At 46.9% G+C, this 25,502-nt stretch overlaps 1 protein-coding gene across 1 annotated transcript in view; it reads right to left on the bottom strand.

The window, feature by feature from the left end:
• VDAC1 (voltage dependent anion channel 1) overlaps positions 1–11,495 on the bottom strand; it is a 31,223-nt gene extending 19,728 nt beyond the window's left edge. The window contains exon 1 of the mRNA XM_048960292.1: positions 11,474–11,495. The gene's annotated coding sequence lies outside the window, so the exon portion shown is untranslated. The remainder of the gene's footprint in view (positions 1–11,473) is intronic.
• Between the last annotated feature and the right edge of the window lie 14,007 nt (positions 11,496–25,502).

Below are 25,502 nucleotides of genomic sequence, written 5' to 3'. Positions count from 1 at the left end.
AGCAGCCTCAGACACATTGTGGGCTGGGTGTTAGAGAGATGTGAACCTGCTCTGTCAATCAGACACAGGCACTGAGCTCCAGCAGCCCCCAAAATTCATTCCAGCTGTGACACAACCAATTTGAATCCCAGTAAGTCCAACGCAGGACAACCACACAGGATTGTTATAGCTCACCACCTTCTGTAAGAAATACTCTTCCAGAGCACAAGAGGCACAGAGAAGAACAAATAGACAATTCCCTTCCCAAAGCTGTTCTTCCCAGGCACCTTGCCCCTCTGTGTTACCAGTCCCAAACCCCAAAAGCTTCATTTACCACTGTTGAGACAGCTTCCAATTCTAGGAGACTGACTCCCTTTTCCTACCAGAAGTGGGATGCTCCTTAGAGGACTGCATGTCCCCAGGAGAACATACCCAGACCTAAAATGCTCTTCCATTCTCCTCCAAGGGCAGCTAGAAGATGCCTCCAGATTTTCCCTAAACTTTAATCGCCTGCTCCTTCGCTAAGATGAATGGTTCGACTCGCTTTCAACCCTCAAATGATTGCCCTTTTCCCTGAAACAACTACAGATTTTATCTCTCATTTCCCTATCCACCTACTCTCATATTTAAGTTTATACCTGAAAGCCCTGAATTCTTCTTGCTTGCTTTTCATGGCCTGCAGCTTCTCTTTTAACATTAAGAGCACTGTTCCTGGCAAGACATTAAGGTGCTCCTCAGGTGCCAGCCTGAAAGACATAACTGCACCATTTGCATTCATGTTTTGATAGTGCCTCCATCCCTACTGCTGGGGCGTCTCCCTCAGCAAGAAATCTGGTTGTCCCCGTTCTCTTGGCCCTAACCTTTCCTCTTTCCATCAGATTGCTCCAGCTGAGAAGGGCACCCAGCACAGCAGCAGGGACAGTGCCTGGCTCAGCCTCTGGCACCACGGCTCTCTCATGTTCCAGGTTTCTCCTCTTGCAGGAACCTCATCGACTGGAGGAGAACTTAAAGCCCCCACCAACCTGCAAGTTGGGCAATGCTCTGACAGGCTGCTCACAAGCTCAGGAATAGTTTCTCTTTCATTTTGCGTGCCCTGATGAAGTCATGCTGCTCATTCCCAGTGCTGGTTTGTATTCCTCAATGGAGGTTTAGTTCCACAGCAGCTATTCCCTGTTTCTTTCTTCCCTGCTCCGTTTGGAGCCCCAGTGCCCTCTGTATTCCATCCCCAAAGTCCACCTCCATCTGTGCCTAAGCCTAAGATTTCTCACAGCAGTAGCAAAGAGCTTTGTGTGCCTTCACTGTTAAGTTATAGCCAGCAGCTCAAGGAGGGCACAGCCAGACCTTCACTGGAATGTGCCATGGGATGATGTGAGCATGACATCCAGAACTCAAGGTGACCAGCTGATATTGTTATGACAGCAGACTTTAAGTCACACCCTGTTTTAATTCAGTTTCAAGGCTTCAGGAAGAAAATTTGGGCCTGGAACTATAAAGTGCAGGAAGATAAGCCACAGAAACATGCAAAGCCCTCAGCAATTCTGGGCAGTGCTACACATCCTGACAACTAACAGCTGCTCGTGCTCTGGGCAAGAATTATCACTTTGCTCCCAAGTTTCCTACATCCCCTGGGGAAATCCACTCTCATGCTCTCCCTTGGCAAGGTCTCATCAAATGGAAATGCAAGTGAAGAAATTTATTCATTCTCATTTAAGGACCAACAAGTTCTGCACTGGCAGCTGCCCACACGTCTTGTATCCCTGTACCTGCTCTGAGCTTAACCACATAACCCAGAGATGACAAGTTAGAAATTCCCCAAAGAGCAGAGCCCACAGCCTTCACTCTCAAAGCCATGGATGGTACTTCCCATGCTGGAAACCACTCCTTGTTTGATCCTGCAGCATACACAAAAATCAGGGAGAAGAAGGACTGAGTCAACTTTATTTTTCCTAATATTACTGTGCAAAAGGCACCTTCTGAGACTAGCTTTGGAGAGGAGCACAGCAGCAGCCTTCCTGCAACATTCACAGGCTCTTGCAGATCATCTGCAGCAGCAGTCCCACCACGACCGTGTGTGGCACACATACGTTACAGCTGAGCCCCAAACAGAAATGGGCTGCGAACTTTCCCAGGGCAGATCACACACAAGGCGTTAACACTTGGTTCCACTTTGAAGCCAGGTTTGACCTAGTTTAGGTCTTCCTCTCTCTCTGTTAGTTCCTTTGGCTCACACGAGCTCTTCTGGAGGAGTTCAGCAACCGGGAGGCGTTGGTCTCATCCCATCTCCCCCTCCATCCAGCTCAAAGCATCAAGCTGCACCTCTGCCAGCTTCCCCTCCAGCTCTGACCCTTCCCACCTCTGCCCACACTCAGCAGGCTAAGTGAGAAGCTGAAAGGTTGGCAAGAGCCACCCAAAAATGCCCCCAAAAGCTCAGTAAGCCATGCACCCAGCAGAGCATCGCAGCAAAGGTGCAGAGCTGCTCTGCACAGCGCCTCTCCGAGCCAAGTAGGTCACAAGAAAGTCAGCACAAGGTTTTCCCCTTCTCAAAAGCATCATCATCTGCTTGTGGAATAGCTGCAGTGGAAGATATTGCAGCAATATACCATATGGCAGCATCGTGCAAAAAATCTCATTTGCAAGCATTTTCAGAAAGTGTCATATTGAAGGAAAGAGGTTAAAAGCTTCTAGGTTTATAGGAAGAAGGGTATTTTTGCTTTCTTTAAAAAAAAATAAGGTCAGATTAAACAAATGGGATTTGTTCTAATGATGGCTGCTCAGTGTGTTCCTTCATACAAGTCCATAACATCAGTGCAGAGTTCCCTTACCAACACCAGGGCTCTCCAGCCCCAAGCACAACTGCTGCACTGCTGTAGCTTGTGGTTATCCCAACAATTTAAGGGCTCTTCTCTCAGCTTCTCAGAACAACCAATGTGGGGACAGGTTTTGTCCAGCCTTCCAAACTTCTCTTGATCATACAGACTCACAAATGACCTTTAATCTCCCTGAAATCAAATAACTGTCTAAAATCCTGCACAATCACTGTACAAAAGTGGCACCAGAAGCCCTTACTCCAGCCATTTGATGGCCTCAGCTATAACAGAAAAACACAGAGTCATTCCACAAGGACAGCAGAGGTGCATGCAGCTGCTTCTGACACTGGCACAGAGAGACCTCATGGTTCTTTGAGCACGTTTCCAGCACCTTCCTGAAGCACCTGTCACCTCCCTCCTACTCTTCCATTTGCTTCTGTATATTCAAATTCATTACTTGAAGGAGCTGTCTTTTTTTCTGAGCCTAAGAGGAATACAGTCTGTGACGACAGAGAGGCTTCACAGATCAATCATGCTTTCAGAACAGCACAACTTCAAACACACTTCAGTTGTGTTCCCCCTTCAAGCTGGCTCACAAAGTTGTTGGAGCCCTTTATACTACAGCAGCCGGACTGGAGACCTTAAAAGACACGTAGATGTCACGTGCTCTGTGCAGGGCATTGGAGGCAATGAGCACCAGGTGCACTGAGCATCATCTCCTGTGGTCACCTACCACAGCCTTTGTCACCAGCTGGACACCAGAAAAATGCAGCATCACCATTTCAAAACCCATTCCCACGTGCACCTCGAGCAATCTTGTGCAACCTAAAAATCAGGAGTCTGCTGGTGTGAGCATTGTGGTCACCCCGGTGTGTTCAGTCCGTTACAAGCAAGCACTTTGCATTAATGGTGTCTATAGCCTTGAAAGTCCACGTGCATTTTAGAAGCATCTGGACTAATTAGCAAAATCCACATAAGAAAGCTCAAGTTCCTCCCATTTCATTAAGAAGATCAAGAGGTTAAAGAGCAGCTTTTCAAAGGTGACCAGCACCTAACTGCCTTCTGGTCCCGAGCAGCAGTGCAAGCTGCATGCCCTGGCTGTGCCAGAACCAGCGCCCTCCCCCAGGAGCTCTGCTGCAGACACCGGTTCTGCTCCCACACACACACAGACCTCCTGCACCTTTGACAGCAGCCCTGTTTGCTGGTACACAAAGGTAGCATTAGCAAGGAGCAAGCCATGACCACAGAGCCAAAGAAAATGAGATCTGATCTTTGAATACACCTGAGAAGTCAACGAATTTCAACTGCTCAAATAGTCTTCTTCAGCACTCAGCCAGAGCCAGACAGGGAGAGAGAGGATGAGAATCTTTTTAGGGGTTTCTGGTGAAATCTTTCTATGAAACAGAAGGTAACACCACAGAAGCTGACAGTGCCCTTATTCCTCCAGAATAGATGACAGTAGATGTGCACACTCCTCAGCCCAGCCATGCTTCCAGACCAAGCACTGGCTGCCATCTCCTGCCCAGTATAGGTGTCCTGCTCCATACCAGTATTCACCACATACACTGCCTGTCCCATCAGCTGACTATGAAGAAAAGCTAAGGCTTTATCAGTAGCACAGTGACATCTCTGGATTCTGAGGAGAATGTGTGCAGCTCTGCATTCTAGAAGACAGAACTAGAATTCTTGATTTAGCCAAGCAAGCACTCCAAGAGCATTTCCCTGTGAGTTTGGACATGTTAGTTTAACACAAACAAGGGATGTGTTATGTTAGCATGGTAATCTCCTTCCCAGGTTAGTTAACATCCAAGCTCTTGGAGATGGGAACATCACTGTCCCTTATTTCCTAAAGAAAAATGTAAGAGGTAACACTACTGTAACATCTCAACTTTTTATTTCAAGAGAGATGCATTTGGAAATACCAACTCCTACAGAACTCTTCTTAAAAGAGTGTGGTAACACTGGGATGTGTGGTTCGGTGAGACAGAGGAGTTCTCCTGTGTCTGAGTCACCTCAACAGCTCCTGGGAGCTCCCATGGGCACTGGGATAGGACCAGCAGCTTCCAATGGGTTCCTCCAGGGATCCCAACAGTCAGGGATTGTATCTGCCGTGGTCACACCTTCTGAGTCTCATCTGTGTGTTCCTGAGAGCCTGTAAGTACAGCTGAACACCAGATAAAACACAGGAGGGGACATTAACATCGTTTAGGCCTTGGCCGTTGAAAAGATTCTTTTGTGGATATCCCTAAAACCCCAATTTAGGTAATTATTAATAAGACCTATGTACATTCCCTGATACTTGTTCTTCGCTGGCTTTCTCACTGCCAATAATTCTCGTGGTTTGCCTGTCTCCCAGAAAAACCTTTCTTACTTTCCTAATTAAAATTCCTTGTGGCCATCATCTAAGCACTTGTAATCCAAAAAAACTCAAGCCATTGCACAAACCAGATCCAACTCATACCTAATATAAGCCCATTGCAACGGAGTCAACAGCTACACCCAAAACCAACGAACTAAAGCCTGGAAGCAGCACCTGGGCTGCCCAGCCTCCCTTGTGCTGCTGTGGGATTTCTCTCTACCAGATCTCCTTGAGATTCTGAGCAATGTAGTTTGCAAGAAACCAATGTGTGCCTTTAAGATGTCGTTTCCAAGGGTACAGCCAGATAATTCAACTGCATTTGCTTCTCCCTACAGCTCCCCACACTGCACTAATGAACGTTGGCCTCCTGATGTTGGAACCTTACAGCACCACAGGCTGTGACCACTTTAAGCACTACTCAGCCAAGCTTGCCTCATTCTACCAGTTTAACCTTTCTTCTCCAACACCCCAAATACTTTTTGCCCTTCTCACAATTCTTAATTAGCTGAAGAAAAACCCCAAACCCCAGTGATGCCCAAACCTGAATGCAGCCACTGATGAGGAATATGTAAGATCATGTGGTAGTGGGTAATACCATGAAAATGCCCATTTGTCTGGATAACTGTGATCCATTCCAAAATCTCGCCTAACAAGGAAACTCCAACACACCACCCTAATACCAATTATTAGCTTCAAAGGCAGCAGAACAGACTAATGCTGTAGACAGATAATATCATACATCCCTATATTAAAGCAAGCACAAATGATTTAATTTCATTTCACCTGGAAAGTTCTGGCTCTCCTATTTATTGCACTGGTCCCTGTGTGTCATGAGAATGGCATCAGCCGTGCTGACCCAGCTGCCACCAGTCCTGTCCACAGCCGCGGGCCACGCTGGTGGCACCATGCCTTGGCCAACAAGAGCCACAGCATGCCCTGATGGTGCCACTGGTTCAACAGAGGTCAAAATGAGACTCTGAGGGAAGAGTTAATCATTAACTTCGGATATTAACTTTTTTTTAAATACACCCAGGTTACAATGGGGGGTACATCTGGTTGGTATCGCTACAATGGGTATGGAAGAAGCTGAGGGGCATTTGAGCCATGCTGTTGCAGGATATCTTCTGACCCCATCCAGTTTTAACGAGGCATTTTATTTTCAGTGTAGCAGGGCTTCAGCAGCTCACAGGAAGCTTTAACTCGCTTATTTCATGGAACAACGTGTCCCAACAGATGCTGAGGGCGCAGCGCAGGGCAGTCAGACTGTGCTGACTAATGAATGGAGACTGCCCAGGTCAATGGGATCGTCCAGGCTGAAACTGGTGTTTGTGCAAGCTTGTGAGTTGGCCCTACTGCAAGAATTACCTTGTATCTTTTCTCGTCAGCATCTGAAGGCATGCTCTTCTCACAGCTGCTTTTCTGGCGCCCTGTGTTGCTGGATCTTCCCATTCTTGTCAATAAAAGCCCAGGGAACCTCCCCAGCCCAATGTCCTACAGCAGGTTGTGCGAGATGATGAGGAACAGAAAGACCATGCTGCAGCCCTGCACCACATGGACTGATTGGAAATGCAAGGAGGGGTACAGTGTAGTTAAAAGAGAATATCTGCATAATGTGTATTTACCTTTAATTGCCAGGAATAAATTCCACAAATGTTTTATGTGCCTCTTCCAAAGTTTCTGGTTGGAGCTCTTTACAAAGGGGCTGTAGGTCCTTCAGCATAACCCTGTGCATCTGGCTTCATTCACTAAGCAGTTTCTTTCCTCACGTGGTTAAAAAACAAAAGCAGTTGATGTATCTGCACAGAGCAAGAGTGGGGCCAGCCATGGTCAAAGCTACTGCAGCCTGAAGCTGGGTCCAGAGCTGACAAAATAGCCCATCATCTTTTCTCTGTTCTCAGAGGAGGAGAGAATTCGTTGCTCTGTGCAACAGGGGCCACTGCAGAGCCTCCAGCATGTGAGATCTGAGAGGAGAAAAAAAATCATGGGCAGCTCCATAGAGTGCAGACAGGAGTAATGGCACCATGAAGTCAGGCATCAGCTGTTCAGCTCCCCACTGCCAGAACAGCAGGTATAAGAAATCCTCATGCCATAAGGATGTGACAGAGCTGCAAAAACAGTGAGAAGGCTTTGCATGAAGTGCTGCAGAAACATGGAGCCTTACTTGCATTTTCTTCTACTATACCCTATGGAATTCTGTAGCAGAATTGAATAATCTCTACTCACATGCTGGCTATAAAGCCACCAGAAGCCTCACCGTCATTGCATTCTACAGCCCCCACACACACCTCAGAGAGACTCTAGGGCTTTGATCTGTGCCTTAGGAGTCATCAAACCTCTGGATGCATCTCTTCACCTGGTAGAGGTCTCCAGCCTTAAGGGCTCTCTAGCAATTCCCTCTGCTCTCTTGGAGTGAAATGTACCACCATGCAGAGTCTGCATTTCACTTCAGTCTCTCTTAAGCCATCAAAAAGAAGGGTATTTGCTTTGGAAAAAGCTACAAATTTCACTTTGGCATAAGCAACAGCAATTGCTAAGGGATGTCCCAATGGTCCCCTCAATCAGCCCACAAAATGGCTGCAACTGCCTCACCCCCACATTGCAAATGTGTGCTTCCATCTCCCATCGAATTCCTTTCCACTATTTTCATGGCTATTTGTGCTGGTCTCACCCAAATATTTTGGCTGAAGTTTTTAGAGGACCATGTAGGAATTATTCAGCTTTATCCTCCAGACTCCCTCATGAAAGACATACAATGGAAGCACTTCCATTCTGGGGAGCTCACTCCATGAAGCCTTCACAAAATGCCATGCCTGAGCATATGAACCTTCCAGGAATAGTCTCTGAGGCAGCAAACTGCAATCCCACACTTTGGGATAAGCACAAAAAGACTATTTTCAGCTCCTTGTGCTGGACTTTACAGCAGACACTTGGAAGCACATCCTTCTGCCAAGGGAACAGCAGCATACCATGCAAGAAAGCAAACAGCTTGGGTTCACAATCCAAACACACCCAGAAATCGCTCAGAAACGCAGATAAGTAAAAATCACATGTGAAACTATGGCAGCACAGAAACTGTGCAGGACCTCAATGAGGTCCCTGTCTGTGATCCTCCTGGAGATAGGAGAGAACACTGAGTCACAAAGCAGGGGATGCGTGGCCCAGCTGCAGCACCCAGCACTGCTTTGTGCAGAGACCCACAAGCAGAAGGCAGGGGTCTGAGTTCAGCCAGGCTCTGGGGGGCCCAGCACAGGTATGCCCAGCCCTGCAGCAGGTCACACAGCAGTCCAGCCAGGATCGCTGCAAGCAGCCTGCTTTCTCTCCTCTCTCTATCCCTGCTTCCTAGAAAGCTTCTGCTAATTCAACAAGAGAATCTTCTTTAGAAGAGATCATACATGTGCATATGATTTATAAAGAAACATTTGGACAAACAAAAAAACCCAAAAACCACACTGCAGCTTCACTGAAGGACACACAAGGACTTGGCTGGCATGGAATTCCCATCTCCAGGCTTTGGGGGCTATGGGACAGAGGCTTTCCTTTCACATGGCAATGCACAGCCCTCAGAGCTCCCCAAAGCAAAGCCACCACTGAACTCATAGTACAGATGGGAATAAAGCAGAAGGAGCCCCAGGAACAAAGGTTCACCACATGACCACCTGTGAGAAATTAGCAACTCAGGTCTGATCAAAACCTTTCAGCTGCTTTGACCCCATGCCCCAGCTGGAGGCAGGCTGTGGCACAACGCACCTCTCGGTGCATCTTTTGACAGCAAAGCTCAATACATGAGCTCCATTACAAGGTTTTGTCTTCACAGATTTTTGTTTTCACATCATAAGCTTCTGCCAATTATTTTTAAAGCAGAAAATGAGCACAATTAGAGGAATGAGAACAGACGAACCCTAAAACTAACAAATACGAGTCCGGCCTGCGCTGTCAGAACTTGCATTAATGGGTTTGTGTCCATTAGCCCATGTGCAAGTCCCAACCCAGCACCTCGTGCTCCAGTGCTCAGAGATGTACCATGGCACTGGGTAACCACATCAGCCAAAACCCCAAACTTCCTTTCTTAAAGGATGCAAAAGCAGGTCCTGCAGAACAGCTGCATGAAGTATTTTAAAGCTTTGCTTTTCTCATGGGGACGGTGACATTTCAGACATTGTTCCTCCTTCCATAGACAAACTCAAACCACACCAGTGGGAAGAATCAGAAACCTGGGAGCAAGTATCAGAGTAGGTGTCCAATTAATCTTTTGTACAAAGTCAGCAAAAAAGGTAAGTGGATTTTCCCAGCAGCCTATTATATGAGGCACGAAGGTTTACTGCACAGAGACATCAAAGCCTGATGTGTTGTACAGAAACATTAACTGAAGGTTTGCTCTGTGTGCCATGAGATGCACACCAGGTTCCTGTGGTTAGTGGAGACCTTGTGACCTCTTGCAAGAGCTGATCACGGCATCCTGGTCAAACACCAATACCTTAATTACATTTTGGCTTCCAGTGTCCTTTGCTAGGTGAGTTCCCAGGGCAGGGTGCCTCACCGGTGGGCAGCTCCAGCTGCTGAGGAGCTGGTTGGGTATTTAAGGCAGCTTAACACAAGCCTCTATACATATAGGCATATAGCTGCTATTGCAGATTCCAACTGCTCTGCGAGCATGATTTCTCCTTCCATGCCACGACGCTCAATGGACCTGCAAATAAACCAACCTCCAATTGCTGCCTCTCACTCCAGCATGAGCTCGCTAAGTATTTTAATTGGCAATCCCCAGGATGTAGATGTGCTGAACATGGCCCATTTCCTTTCCTAAGTTATGCCAATAAAGGGAAAATGAAAGGTCAGAAACAATCACAATTAGAAATAATAATAAGAGCACAGGTTCCATCTTTCTCCCATAGGCACCTATCCTGTGTGCCACACACAGGATACAACAAAATTAATTGCAGATGAGTTCTCATAGCTTAGTTCAAATGTTGACTCAAACTCACGTAACTCTCTCAGTAGTTTGTGTCAAATTATCATGGAAGAGACTACCAGGTGTCCTAAGGAAGATATCTGTTTGCCATCTCACTATGATTCATTAGCTCCAAGCTTCAGCCAGGATTAATAATAATCATCATAAAAAGCTGCTTAATTGGTCTAAAAGCAGTCATTTTCATTTTCTGTGAGGGTTATGCTCTTTTTTTCAGATGTGGTTACCTTCATTTTTCTTAGAACGGTTCCTTGTTTGCCTTCTCTCCCCTGCTCACAGGGCTCTTGTGGGCACTTGGATAGAGGAAGGTATCTTTAAAGTTAAAAATAGGAAACTGAAAAACCACACGCAGCTCCCAGTGCAGTGGGTGAGACGTTATCTGGGGCTGCAAGTCCACACAGCCCCTCGACCGCACCGTGCAGGACTGCGCTCTCCCCAGGGAGGCGACCCCGTGTTCCTCCTGCAGTGAAACCTTCAGCTGCACAGAGATGTTGGCAGCAGGAGAAGTTACAGCACAACGCCAGCCTGCTTTTCCATTTTTTAACTTTAATGTTTTAACCATCTCTCCTAAGCCAAGCTACGCACCCAGGGCTGGGATGGAGCAGGAGTGGTGCTGCAGCTCATGCTGACCATGATGGAGAGCCAGCTTTGCCTTTTCCTCTCCCGGCTTCCAGGATTCCATCCTCCCTTTGGCATCCCACAAACAATCTCTCTCAGTTGAACACAGAGACCCATGCTGAAGGGGTGAGGCTGTACCTAGCAGCAGAGCTGACAGCCATATTCCACGTGGTGTTGGACCACCAGTGACTCACAACCATAGAAAACTCAGCCTCAAGCTGCACATAGGGAAGAAGCATCCAGAAGTTACATTGTTATGTAAAGCGAGCAGGATCTAAAGTGCTGAAAATCAGTTCTGAGAAACCCACAATACCAGGCAGAACACTGTGAGCCTTGGCCTGCCCAGTGTCACTCCTCATCCTTGGAGAAGGGAAACTGCTGCTGTAATTTGAGGTCCATCGCTTGTATTCCTGCACAGAAACAGCTCTTGCAAAACTGAGCACATGGCAGTACCACCTTCCAGCTCAGTGCGTACATCACCCACCCCAGGGCTGCCACAGACATAGCAAGGGGGTGGAAACCCAGTATACAGCTGCAGCACTTGTTCCCTTTGAGTTTCTGAGCATTAGAAACACCCCATAGGGTCATTGCCAGAGACCCTCAGAGCAGATCACCACTCACTGCACTGCCTACAATAATCTGAGAGCACAAAGCTCACCCATGAGAGCTCTCTGCACTCAAACACCTGAAAACAACACTTCAGACAGAACCCACATAATCCCAGGGTCCCCCTCAGGAACTTACCAGGAGCACCTTCCTCCTACAACCAGACAGCCACTTCCTAATGGAGCCATAGGGAAATGCAGGCTGATAAGGCTGCACCCACACCTGCCGGCTTTAAATGTGCTCATTGGTAAAAGCTGGCACCAACACCCGGGAGAAATGAGTGATAACGGGGGAGGGCAACGCAGCTGCTGCACCTGCAGCCAGGAGCAGAGTGCCACTAGATGGTGACAGTGCCTGCAGAAACGGAGCTAAAGGGGGAGAATCCCAGCACCAGTGAGTTGGAAATGACTTGGGAATGAGCAGACAGAATCTCTTCTTTGTGAAGGATGAGGTTTAACGTAAGTCATGTTAAGTCCAAGAGCTGCAGGAGGTGCTGGTTGGGCAATAAACTGAGGTGTTAACTCACCTGCATGGAGTGTATGAGCTGAGTTATCTCTGTATGGATGCACAAGAAGTCAATAACCTTTATTTGCCTTCATTGATCTGTGGCTGCTCCTCTGCACCTCTGACACCCAAAATGGAGCCAAATGAGGGCTGTGGGATTTGCAGCCTCTCCTAGGCAATGCCCCCCTCACAGGGACAGAACTTCTCCATCCCCCCCAGGCTCCTGCTGGTGCAGGTGCTGCCCTTGCAGGGCGCTGGAGCTTTTGGGTTCCAGCATGTTCAACACAAAATATCAGCAGTGCTTCAATTATATAGTGTCAATTCAATAAGAATGGGTGGCTAAAAAAATATTCCCTGAAATTTCTATGCACCAATGCTGAAAACTGTACAGGAGAGCAGACTGAGCCATAAAATGGCTTAGGGTTGGGAGGGACCTCGAAGACTGTCCAGTTTTATTAATCACCTAAATGATGCACTAGAGAAAATGTAAGTTCCTCAATAAATTAGTATCAGAGGAGAAACTTTATCTTGGTGTTTAATCATCTTTGTCATCCCTGATCAAATACCAATGGGTAAACAGAAGGGCTCGGTTTGTCTGGTTGTCTTCTTGTTGGTGTTTTCTTATCCAAATACGGCTACAAGAGAAGGAGACCAACTTGAAAGGAAAGGGCAGGACCCAGATTCTTACAAAGTGTGTTGTAACATTCTGCCAGCCTGTGCCTGCTCCCAGTTCCCTGCTGTGCAACACAGAGCACAACCAGAGCCATCACCATCATCACCACGGTGCAGATGGCAAAAGCACAGCTTCCTTCCTGTCACCCACTGCTCCTTCAGCCAGCAGAAACGTCCTCATTTCTCCAAAATACACAGAATGTAGAAACAAAAGGATTTCTCCTCCTTCACATTCACAAGGGCTCTCAGGTGCTTCTGCAAACACTGCTGCCCAGCTGTGGCTTTCTGCTTCTCCAAGCTCACAGAGCAGTTGGCACACAGATGTACACGCTTATAGAACCATAGAATGGCCTGGGCTGAAAAGGACCACGATGCTCATCTGATTCCAACCCCTGCTGTGTGCAGGGTCACCAACCAGCAGCCCAGGCTGCCCAGAGCCACATCCAGCCTGGCCTCGAATGCCTGCAGGGATGGGGCATCCACAGCCTCCTTGGGCAACCTGTGCCAGTGCCTCACCACCCTCTGAGTTATGTCACTGCAAAGCGAGGTATTCCCATTACAAATCCCCTCTGCTCGAAGGTGGGACAACAATTACTCATTTCTAAACAAAGCCTCATCTCTTTGTTTGAAAAGAACTCATTTCAGAATGGAAAAAAAAAAAATCAGTGAATTTCTTCACAAAAAAAAAAAAAAAAAAAATTGAGTTTCGGTTTTACAGTGAGTGCGAAATACTCCGTTCTGACAGTTTTCACTTTTGTTATACATTGCATATATTTTCACAGTCCAAGACCCCATCAACCCGCATGGCTGCAGGGCCTCGAGGGGGATCTCTGCTGTCATATCCTTTGGTGATCCCATTTGGTCTCAGCCAGCACTGCCCTGCAGGGCTGTGGGATGGGAGCTGGGGGCGGTGCAGTGGGTTTGGGTCACAGCCTGTGGATTCCTGGGCAGAGCTCTGCAAATTGCCCCCAATCTCGCCATGCTTCTGAAGAGATCTCATCGCTAGAGGCAGCACGTGAGCTGGCAGCGAACCTCCCAGAAAAGCAGCATAAAAAACATGATGGGAAAATATGGTAGCAATTTACAGATGGGTAAACTGAGATAGGATGGACGTCGCTGCAAGACTCAAGGGGATGGAGGGCTCTGTGCAGAGCCACCAGATCGCTGGCTAGACAAGAGGGCTCAGATGCACACACGGGTGGCACAGAACAGGGGGTGGTCCTGTGCTGAGCCCTGCAGCGAGGCACTGAGCACACGATGGGCTGGGGTCGGGGTTGGGGTGCTGCAGCCCCAGCACTGCACTGCGGGGACTCACACGGTGCCATCAGTGCAGGGCTCTGTGTGGAGGAACGTGGGGTGGAATTCCCCTTTCCCAGCTAATCAGCTCTATCACTTGTGTTGCAGCGGGCTCCAAAATTCCCTTTGTCACTGTGCAATAAATTTTGCCCCTGCATCGACTGAGTGCATCTCTATTTGGGAGAAAAGTGCTTTGCAGAATGGCCCACGTCCGCCTGCAGTAACGGGAGCGCTCCGTTATGGTAACCCTTGCTACTGAGATGACAATTATTTTTCCAGACATACAAAAACCAAAAATCATTTGAATGTTGCATCACATAAACAACCTGGTTCTCATGCATGGACTCATTTATTCCATCCTGAAACAGATGTGCAGAGGATGATGACAAAGCAAAGGCAAGGGACCACCAAATAAAAGCTTTCTGCAAGCAGAGGACCCATCCAAGCTCCATTACAATAATCTGCTTTATCCCAGCAGCGATTTCCACGCCTCCCCAACTTTCTGGCATGCACATGGAAAGATGTAGCTATAAAACATGAGCAAAAACGTCAGGCTAATTAAAGGGCTTTTATCTGGTTAAAACCATATCTCTTTTTAAAAACAGACATTTTCTTGCCCGTATGTCCTAAACAGCACCTGAGGTTACTGCAGCAGAAAGGAGTTGTACAAAGCAGATTTGCATGACACTGTTTATTGCTTCCTGTGCATTTTTTGCATGTCTCCCAGCACAGTCTGGCTGCTCCTACCTTTCTCCACCAGCACTTTCTAATCAATGGTGTTGGCAGACTTGCCTGGCAGCAGAGCTGGGCTGGTGGTTGGGGCACAGCCAGACATCACTCCCTGCCACCCTGCAAAGCTGGGTGCACAGTTCCTGGAGCACATGCCCAATATCAGGGCACAGGGATGAAGTGCAGGCTTCCAGCTAGCAAATGTCACTGCCGCTCCTCAAGCAAAGCAACAAGACTGCGAGCTGTGTGCTGCAATACAGGCAGTGAGGAACCCACAGGTGGGGTGCATGGCTTTGAAGGAAGGAGATGTGAAAGGGTATAAGGGTGCTGCTGTCCCTGGGGTGCAATGTAAATTCCGGCTTTCCGGGCAAACTCCCAGCTCTGAAACTGGAGTGACTTTATTCAGGCATAAATGCTCTGCTTTAAATAGCTTGGCAGTGCTTATCTTTCCATCTCAGCTATTAAGGGGCTCTTTGTGCTTCAGCAGACTGCCACTGGCCTGAGCGCTGCTGCTGCTGTGGCACATGACTGCTGTGTTTGGTTTTAGCCAAAACAGAATTACTTGCAGCAGCTGGAGATACTCATTTTCCTCCAGCAAAACCCTTGCAGGTTGCAGCCATCTTGGCTGGGTCTGCGCAGAGATATGTGGGAGCAAAAGAAGAAGGCAGGACTGGTTTTGCCCCATCCTGACATATCAGGTTATAGCCTTGAAGATAAGGCATGGAGAAGCTTTGCATCCTCCCAAAAGCACATCCCAATGTGCCTGGTCCAGCAGAGCTGTCAGTGATTTGCCACTTGTGCACCTCCCTTCCCCCCCAGCAAATCCCCTTTTGTTACCCCGAGTCTGAAAACCCAAGCCAAGGCTCTGCAGCTGCTTCTGAGCAGAGTCTGGAGAGCACCTGGTTAACACGAGCAGCCACTCTCTGCCTTCTGTGCTGTAAAACACTGCAGGTAGCCAAACAAGAGGATATTGGCATACTGAGAAGTCCTCCACTTCAAACAGATCCAATCCATCCCAGGCTAACAGAGCCAGGAAGATCGCCATCTGTCACCCAGGCTGGAGTCAGGCTGCACCCTAGCAATTTAAATCTGCAAGGATGCCAGAAAAAAATACGAAATATAGTATAGAAATGCGTGGTTTGGAATGGAACTCCTGAGCTTTGCACACACTGGTGGAGTTCAAAGCCTGGAGATGCACCCACTGGACATCCCAGGGGCCAGCAAGCACCCCGCTCCCAGGGGTGTGGTGTTACATTCTCCATCATTTTGCTCAAGCCATTAGAAACCCTCCAGGAATCCAAAGGAATCTGTTAATCTCAACTGCTATGGATGCTGGAGCATACGCTCCTTGTGCACACGCTGATCTCCACCAAGATGAACTCATTTATGTCCTATGCATTACGGCATGGCCAACTCTACTGTCTGTAACAGAATCCACGAAAAAGCAAAACAATAATTCTGTTGTCTCCCTGCTGTAACAGTAATCTGCCATCCAATTGCTAGGAAGCTTTCACAGCCATGAAAACACATGCTACTGTGTGCAGGCTGAAAATAGCAATGCCTACAATTACCGGGTAAAGCTCAGTTTGCCCTAAAACACTGCTTGGCTGTAATTACTTATATTTACCTAATTGCAACTTATCACACCCCGAATAAGAGGGATTGGCGGCACTTTCATGAAGATGCCTCGGAACATTGCAGCACTGTGCCCACAGCCCTTTGGGAACCGAGCACCAGCAGTTAATCCCATGTAAGCACAGCTGGTTCCCAGGGCTGGGCTGCCTGCTGCCCTGCCGTCTCGTGTCACCCCATGTCATGTCACCCCATGTCATGTCACCCCATGTCATGTCACCCCATGTCATGTCACCCCATGTCATGTCACCCTGCAGCGAGGGACCCAGCCACAGCCACAGGGCTCATGTCACTGCACTGGGTCGGTCCCAGCCCCCCCAGATTGCAGTCCTTTGGTGCAGTTTCAATGGGATAACATGAAGCATCGATGCATGTGAATGCTTTGTGCAGCAGGAGCAAATAGCTGAGAGCTTGGAATTGCTTTACTACTCATTTCTGCTACAAACTGCTGATTTGAGCTGCAGGTACTGAAGGACTTTGCAGCATATATTTGGTTTTAGCTGTGTACCCCAGGGGATGAGTCTGGATGCTTTTCTGAATCAGGTTTATAAATCACTACCTTCTATCTGTACTTAGTTTTTCCTTGAGGTTTCATAGACTATTGAGAGTTAGAAAGGAAATTAGAAAGGAAAGATTTCTTGCAACGAATGCAAATAATTCCTGTCTTCTTGCCACCTGTCTGCAGGCTGAGATAGGATGAAGGACTGAATCAGAGCACCATTACAGCTGGAAAGGACCACCAAGAACTTCTAGCCCTACCAGGAGTGGGAAAGATCTCAGATCTGTGGCTGAGCAGTGCAAGCACAGCGAGCAGCATCCCCAAGTTACTCCAACAGCACAACAGTACCCCATTCCAGGAGTCTTTGTAACATCGGGTTTCAATTGATGTGCTTGGCCCTGAAAGAGCTACTGGAAAAACTGCAGGAGAATCAAATGTAATCACCTGGGCAGAAACCCTTCAGGAATAGATGTATGGCAGTTGGGACACACGTCAGGGGGCGCAGGGGGGGCGGGTTGGGGTTGGATTTGGGCATCTTTTCCAACTTTTATGTTTTGATGATTCTATGACAGAAAAAAAGAGCAGATGAAGCATAGTGCTGAGCTGGCCTGTGGGGTTCAGAGGGCAGCTCTGTGCCAGTGCTGCTCATTGCACGGGTCTGTAGCATCATTTCAGCAAGTACCACTCACAGCATTAGCACCAGTCATAATATGATGCAGCTGTTTGTTGTTGTTATAAAAAAAATCAAGAAGACAACAATAATATTTAACTTATGGACATTTTGCTGCAACAAGGCTTTGCCAGATGTTCTGCCCCTTGATTATGCATGCCACAAAAGCATGTTTTATAATCACATAAAACAAAGCGAGATGAAAGCCATGGAAATGTCTGTGTGTTCTTTCCCCAATGCAGATGCTTTTGAGATGGTTTTTGCATCTGTCAGGCATAAATCAAATGGGAAAAATGATCTTCAGGACCGGTGCATCTCTTGATAGAGTCCGTGGTTGTGTCACTGGCATTAATTGATGTCAATGATTATTTTTGTCATATACTTCCTACACTCGTGGGGAGGTTAAGTTAAATGTTAGTAAAGCATTTCAGTGGAAATGGGGCGTGCTGAGTTTCAGATTGAACCGTGTTTATTGATTAGCATTAAGAGATAAATTATGGGCTCAGCTGAGGAGGGACATACATTAATTATCATCCCTAATTTCCATTCCCAAGAGGCCAAAATACACGAGTGTCTGTGGCCAAATTGAAGGTGTGAGGTGGCCAAATCGTGTGTGAGGTGCTGCTGGGGTCACGTCAGTCAATTAATAGCCAAGATGCTCAGATGAAACCCTCATTAGATAAGAATATTTTCATGTGACCTTGCTGCGACACAGGCACCAGGATATTCATACCAGTGACAAACACTGCAGCGATGAAAGGTGTTACTGCATAAGCACAAAACCCCGCAACGCCGAAAGAAAGAGCAGCCACTTTTTCTGACCTTTCCTAAGCAAGCTGCGGCTGTGTGCTACCTATATCCTGTATGAATGAATTCCTTTCTTGTGTGATTGCTCAAAGCCAGTGTGTCCGTTTCTATAGAAGCACCCACAGGATCACCGAAAACCACATATTCAGCTCTTGTTAATGTCACCAATGACGTACCAGGGCAAGTGCTTGTTTGTCCCGAAGAAATACAGGACTTCCACCGCTCAGCGCGAGCGCCGCTGCAGAGAAGTTGTTGACATGAGAGGAAAAACCAGGTTTCCTGTTTGAACTCTGACAGGTACTGGAAGATATGAGTAACATCAAATCTTGGTCTGCTCTAAAGGCAGTCTGTGGTCAGGGGGTTCTCACATTTGTTTGTGTGGAACAGCTTTGAATTGTTTGCAGATACTGCGCAGAAGAAACTCGGAGATGCTTATCGCCGCGCGGGGCCTGTTATGAGATGTGTGCGTTTGAGAACGGCTTAGGGGAGATCAAAACGGCTCCAGATGATATGGCTCACATGCTGTAAATGTGGTAGATGCTCCCGAGATACCTCCGAAAATATCACACGTCGCAGCGTTGTCGAGTACAGGCGGCAGCCGCCCCTGTTTCCATCTCACGGCGCGGGGCAGGCGAGAGGAGTTTGGGGGATTTTTTTCCAGATCATTCGTATTTGTGTGCGTGTGTCTGAACGCTCAGATGAAAACTTTCCCTCCTTGTGATTCTCACTAACAGAACGGCTGAAAGAGATCGATCTGAAAGCAGGGAGGTGAGGGAGGCGGCGGCTCTGAACGCCAGGCTTTGTCCTCGCTGCCCTGTGCTGGTGGCAGGAGCCCAGGAGCCACTTTCATCCCATTCTGCCTGCGGTGTCCCTGCTCACTGCAGGGGAGTTGGACTCCACAGGTCCCTTCATCTCTAAGGATTCTATGATCCTATGATCCCACACCAGCAGGGCAGCACCAGTCCCTCCAGCAAAGATCCCAGAAGGGAACAGAGAGCACTGCTCAAACGCCCCCTGCAAGCAGCAGATCCCAAAACTTTGCACGCCCAAAACTAACCCTCAGCTTTCTTTAATGCAAGCCATCTTTTCCAGAAATTCTGCTAAGACAAGACCTCCCGAAGCTCTGATAAATCAAAGTCATATCTGGGGATATAGCTGGTTCGTAGACTCCCCGTACAACTTAGGGCTGTTGTGGCTCGTTAACAAAACTCTCCTCCAAAGCACAGACCCCTCAGCCATAGAGTCACAGAATGGTTTGGGTTGGAAGGGACCTTTAAGGTCATCCAGTTCCAACCCCCCTGCAGGAGGCAGGGACACCTCTCTCTAGAGCAGGCTGCTCAGAGCCCCATGCAATCATCCCATACCATCACAGCTCAAACTGAATCACCTGAAATGCTCTCCCTGAGACCAAAGGCAGCTCTGCTCAGGCATACGATGCCCAGATGTGGCTCTCCAGAAGGGCATCACCACTGTGACCCTTCCCATGGAACCACCACACCGAGGCACTGCCAGATCAGCTGGGCTGCGTCCTGCTCAGCACCCTACAAACTGGTTCCTGCTCATTTCTGCCTGCTCCCCAACATTTTGTCAAGATTTATTGCTCTTTTCTCCAATAGTGTGAGTGCTTACAGAAAGCAAATAGTCATTTTGAGCGCAGCCATGGAAGCAATGGAAACAAAGCGAAAAGTAAAACAATTCAATCAAGAAAAAGAGCAATTCCCACCAACAGGGCCAGCCACTGCCGCCCAGTAATTGGGCTCTCAGATCTGGGCTACTCACAAATGAACTCTGATTGCAAAAGACTATCTTGAGGCACTCCTCAGACACCTGATGCTCAGCCCTTCGCAGAGCACCCAGCTGGAGGAAAAGAAAAACTGGACAAGGACCATCCCTCGCAGCACTGGGTGCTGGGTTTGTCCTCATTTCTGAAAGAGCTGGGACCCTTTTAGACAAATTCACCATTTTCTGCGTTCATTTCTATAAACTTAGAGAAGATTTTTGGTACCACACAAAGCTGATCAATTTTGGCCAGCTGGATTGCAACAGTTCTGGCGCAGCTGGCACTGAAATGCAATATTAACTAAATGTTCCCAACACTCTGATCCTGAAACACCCCCAGAATCGCTGGGATTTGAGCAGGTGTTTACCTTCCTGCCTGTGCTTAACGGTGCACCTGAACAGGGCTGTGAGCACGAAAAGAAACAGGGCTGATCTTCCTTCCACTGAAGCCACTGCCCCATCATTTATTGGAGAACACCAGGATTCAGCCATTGATTCTTTTTGGTAGGAGTCCATACTAAAATCATCAGAAATGGATATAAATTAGAACTAACAAAATCAAGAGTAAGAAAGCCCTGCAGATTCATAACTAGGAATAGTACGGAATTCATTCAGCACACGACACAGCAGAGAGAAAGGTGTTTGGAAGCAGGAACACTGCAGCACCATAAATCCACCGGTGTGGAGGGTTTTCCTTTGCCTGAATACTAATTTGTGGACAGTTCTGGAATAACTTTCAAAGTGAAACTGTTTAAAACAACACATTACGGGTCTTTGTTCCTTTTGAGATTTCAAGCACCGATGCAAACTATTCCATTCCAAGTGCTCCCCACTGATTCACTCTCATTTTAGCAAATAATAAGGCCAGGTGTGTTTACACTCCTTAGCCATTAATATTCAAATCCTACATTTGGGAAAAGAATCAAATTTAACCAAGAGATAAGAAAGCCAGATTAAGTCAATTATTAAATATGATTTGTGCTCATTATGTTCATTAGGTATGATTTCACCGAGGAATTTTCCCCTTTTATTTAACTCTTCATGTTTAAGTGCTGCTACCAAATGTTTTGATTCTGATTTGAATAAAAAATTACAAGGAATATCCCTCAGACTTATTCAAATTCTCCCTTTTCAACTTTCAGCTTGTTTTACACGTTGGATTTTGAGACAGTTAATAAGACGTAATGGGGCTCTGTGTGCTCTGAGCAAAGCCTTCATCTCGTACAGCCGGGCTGCAGGCAGCAAACGCCCAATGCAGAACCCAAAGTGCCACCAAACTGCTCCTGGATCCCCATGGGTGCCACACAGCATTCGTGACCCCAGCACTGCCCATTACCTGGCTTCATCTCATCAGAACAGGACAAGCAGAAGTCAAGAATTGTGTTGGTTTATTAGGAAAAAATAGAATTTGTTTTTAAAAAAAGCATTTTTTTTTAAACCAAGCAACAGATTTTCAAAGCGTCTGAATTTTCTCTTTTCTCTATTTTTTTTTTTTTATTCTATACTTTCAGAATACCTAACCACAAGCATTTGAGCAAACTAGAGAAAAGAAACTGTTGGTAATTTTCTGTAAGTTTCAAAAGCCAGCAGGATATACACGCCGTTTTATGTTTCTATGTATAGAGACCTACTGGCAAACGTACAGTGGAACAAAGATAGACATCTAGATAGATTCGTACCTGCCGTTCATGTGCCTGTATGGAGATAGATGCTTCATTAGATAAGTAAACAATGGAAACTTTTATAATTCGTAGCGTTGTACTGAAGTCCCAATGTATCTCTTACTTCTTCAGCACACAGCTTTGAAAGCCCTCCGTGGTGCCAGCTGGCCGCACACCCGGCTCACAGGGGATGCTTTGGCCACAGCTGGAACACAGCTAAATACCTAACTGTGAAATAAATATCTTTGATCACATATTTCAATCAGCACGTGAAACTTTTTAGCGGGAAAATGAGGTCTGAATTGTCAAGCGGAGTGGTTGTAACATGGAAGAGCTGGAGCAGAGCTAAGGCAAGAAAGAAGGGAGATTCAGACTGGATGTACGACAGATGGTGCTTATGGTGCTTATGTTAAGGGCAGTGAGGCACTGACACGGGCTGCCTGGAGAGGTGCAGGCATCCAAAGTCAGGCTGGAGCAGCTGATGGAGCTCTGGGCATCTCTGCACATTGCGAGAGTGGGACCAGGTGGCCTGGAAGGCTCCCTTCCAACCCAAACCATTCTACGATCCTGTGATTCCGTTTCGTTTTCATGCCATTCAAGGCCATGGCAACTCAAACTCAACTTCAGGCTGCAGGACCTGAGATCCCACAAGATCCCTGCCCAGTTTCCCAGCACTGCTGAAAGAGCCATTCAGCTGTCCATGGAAATTAATCACTCCCAGCAAACCGAAAAGCAATTTGCTTATTTTTATTAAGCTTTCTTTTCCCCTCTGCTGGCAAGGCTTAAAGGAAGCAAAGATATAAAACAGAAATATTTAAGAGAACATTCATTAATTAGTAATAACTACAACATTGTGTGTTTCAAATCCCCGTCTCTCTGGGAATCGTGTGTTAAATATTCATTCCAATAGTCACACAGTTCCGAAGAGGATCTATTTCTTTGCAACCAATCTTTAAAAATTAATGAAGGGAAATCAATCCAATAAAACCCAGATGATGACTCTGACTAACTCCGTTTTCGGATGGCTTAAAGAGCTTTCTCCTTCTCTCATAGTCTGTAGAGTTTGGTTTTAACTGTGATTGATGGCTTCTTGGTCTTTGTAACAGATGATGAAAAACACAACTTTGGGTCTTTGTAACAGATGATAAAAAGCACAACTTGGGTAAGTAGACAAGTAAACCTGTCTGTAAAATCAGAATGGGAAGCAGACATCAACAAACAGGCTGAAAGCTTTTCCCAGCCTCCTCAGAGCTTCTTGGGAACCAGACACACAAGTAACTGGATTAGGTCCTCAAACAGAATTGTTGTGCTTCACTTTCAGCTAAATGAACATTTAGCATTCACCAGAAGTAAAAGTTGACACTCAGATGTGAGGCCAGCTTAAGGATCCCCTATTTATGCCTCTCTTCAAACTGCATGTGAGCTATGAAAGCTGCACAGACTTTGTGGCAATCCCTTGCTTTATTTTATTCCAGGCTGGTGGGATAATAGTAAGCAAAAAGGAGCAAAAGGGATTAATAAAATTCCTTGCTCTTTCTAAGCAAAAGGTTACTTCTCAGTTGTAGAAGGCACTTTTCAGTTGATTAATTTCTTATTCCTATCAAGCTTCTTGGTGATTTCCACTTTCAAGATACCTACAGGCCTCCAACTGTGCGTGCTCTAAGTGCTTTTTGTTGGGACGATCCCAGCTGTTTTAAAATCCACATCACCATCACACATCTGGTGGTACAACTCCACCTTCCCTCAGCTTTCTAGCTGTGATTCAGCTCCCAGCCACACTTTTTCCATCCACCCTCTGCACTTACCTTGACCTGCTGCTCCCAGTCCTGGCTCTCACCTGGCCTTGACCACTGGACCAAGAGTCCAAACCTAAATCATGCCTTACACAGAAGCTGCCATTTATAGTGCAGGATTTCCCAGACAATACTGTGCAAATGCATATATGTATTATTAAAAAAATAAATCAACAAACTGCACTGAATGCAATCTTTCCCAAACCCTTTGATGACGGCAATAGAAAGTGGGATTACAAGTGCTGATGTGAGGCTGCTTACTTGCATTTCTCGTTATTGTAACAAGCAGTCAGGCTACAGGCACTAGAAACCGAACAGCTGCTAGGGTCTGATTCTCCTCTGATTGCTATGCTGCTGATAAAACGTTGAAGGGCAGATTCTGCCCCCAGACTTTCATATAAACACACACACATATGCAGCCCCTCAAAAGGGACTCAGCAGCATCACTTCTAATAGCAATTAACAGGGTGAGACATGAGGCACAAGATTGTCTGCTTGGGGAAAACACAGGGAAGCCGCGTCAAACCACAGCACCTTTATTTCAACGGGTGCAAAATGCAGCTGTAAAGAGGAGAACAGGAAAGAATCTGCATGGCACTGAGTCCCAAAGGCACTCCCAGGCCAAGCCCAGCTCTCCCAGCACACAGACAGGAGAAGGTTAATCCTCAGCACACAACCATGAGCACGGCAAGGCTGGCACGCACCGCCTGGAGCATCAGAACGCCAGAAGTTCACTTGGTTTAATTTTTCTGCATTTGTTGTATTTTTGTTATTATTGCTGCTCTGTCCCACCTTCTCTCTCTCCCTTTTTTGGGTCCTATATTGTCATTACTTAACTGGAAAGAGCTTTCTCTACACATTTCAAGTGGCCTTTGGAAGGATGTTTTCCCATAGCCCTTGAAGTTTCTACAGAGATACATTTCTCTCTCCTATCTCAACAGTCTGTTTGCTTCAACAAGAAGTTTATCTTTTCTCTCCCCGCTCTGCATGGCCACGAGCTGCCACTCACAGACTTTCCATCAATCTGAATGAGCTTCAGCTCACTTCAGGTTCAAAAGTTTTCTGCCCCTTTCTCATCTTCAGATCCCTTTACCACAATGCTTCCTACCCACACAGGAGCTTGTTTTTATGAGCTGGAAATCTCATGAGACAGCGGCTCTCAGGTTGTTTCCAGTTCCCAAAGAAGGCAGTGCTCGTGCCCTCAGAGCATTTCAGTAACTCCCATTCTGAACTGGCAAGAACTATAATTTTTCAGGCACGAAAGCATCCCATTTCATCAGGTTCAGGTAGAACAGTTGGAGCTGTTTGGCCACTTTTAGCTCTGTACGTTCCATAACGTTTGAGTAAATCTTCAGCACAGGAGCCAAAGCAGACACCCATTCCCAGTCACACCCAGAGGGTGAGCATCAGCAACCCACTGTCAAGTGCACACATCAAGTGAAGGTCTGCAGGAAACTATCTCAGTTTTGTTCAATGCTTTTCCTAAACTCAGGGATGATCAGAAGAAAGGACATCTTTTGTTTAGATAGGACTGTGAAATTCCCTGCCATATATTGAAGGGCAAGACCAAAGTTCAATATGATCATTACAACAGAAATAACAACAGAGGAGGTTCATCATGGGCAGGATAAGCATTACAAGAAAGAGTGAGCACCAATAGACACCAGCAGATGCAGCTGGTGAAAAGATGGTAGTGAACACAACGCACAATGGAGGAGGACAGACTTCAACCTTGGCAGGAAAGACTCAAGACAACAAACTTTAGGGAAACTCTCAAGGGATCCCTGCAACAGCCTGCATGGAGGAGATGTGAGTTCCCTTCATGAGAAGACTGCAAGAGCAGATTTCAAGGTTTCTCAATGGAACGACAGCGGACGTTTTTCCTGCAGTGGTTCAGGGGATGGGCCAGCAGACCTGAGAAATCCTTCCCTTGCTCATTAAATAGCTGGCCATGGTTAGGTTTTCTGGGAAGATCAAAGCTAGCATTTAACCAAGTGCAGTGCAACTGCAGATCCACGGATGTTGTTATGATACAACTTTCTGGATATTTAAACCCGCAACAATAGTTAGTGGCCAACCTTGCCCGGAAGCTTCACTGAGATGATGCAATTCCACTCTGCTGACA

Source organism: Lagopus muta, chromosome 14 (genome assembly GCF_023343835.1).
Source record: "Lagopus muta isolate bLagMut1 chromosome 14, bLagMut1 primary, whole genome shotgun sequence".
NCBI classification, from domain to species: Eukaryota; Metazoa; Chordata; class Aves; order Galliformes; family Phasianidae; genus Lagopus; species Lagopus muta.
The sequence above is the reverse complement of the archived record's forward strand: the minus strand, read 5'-3'. Positions and strand labels throughout refer to the sequence as shown.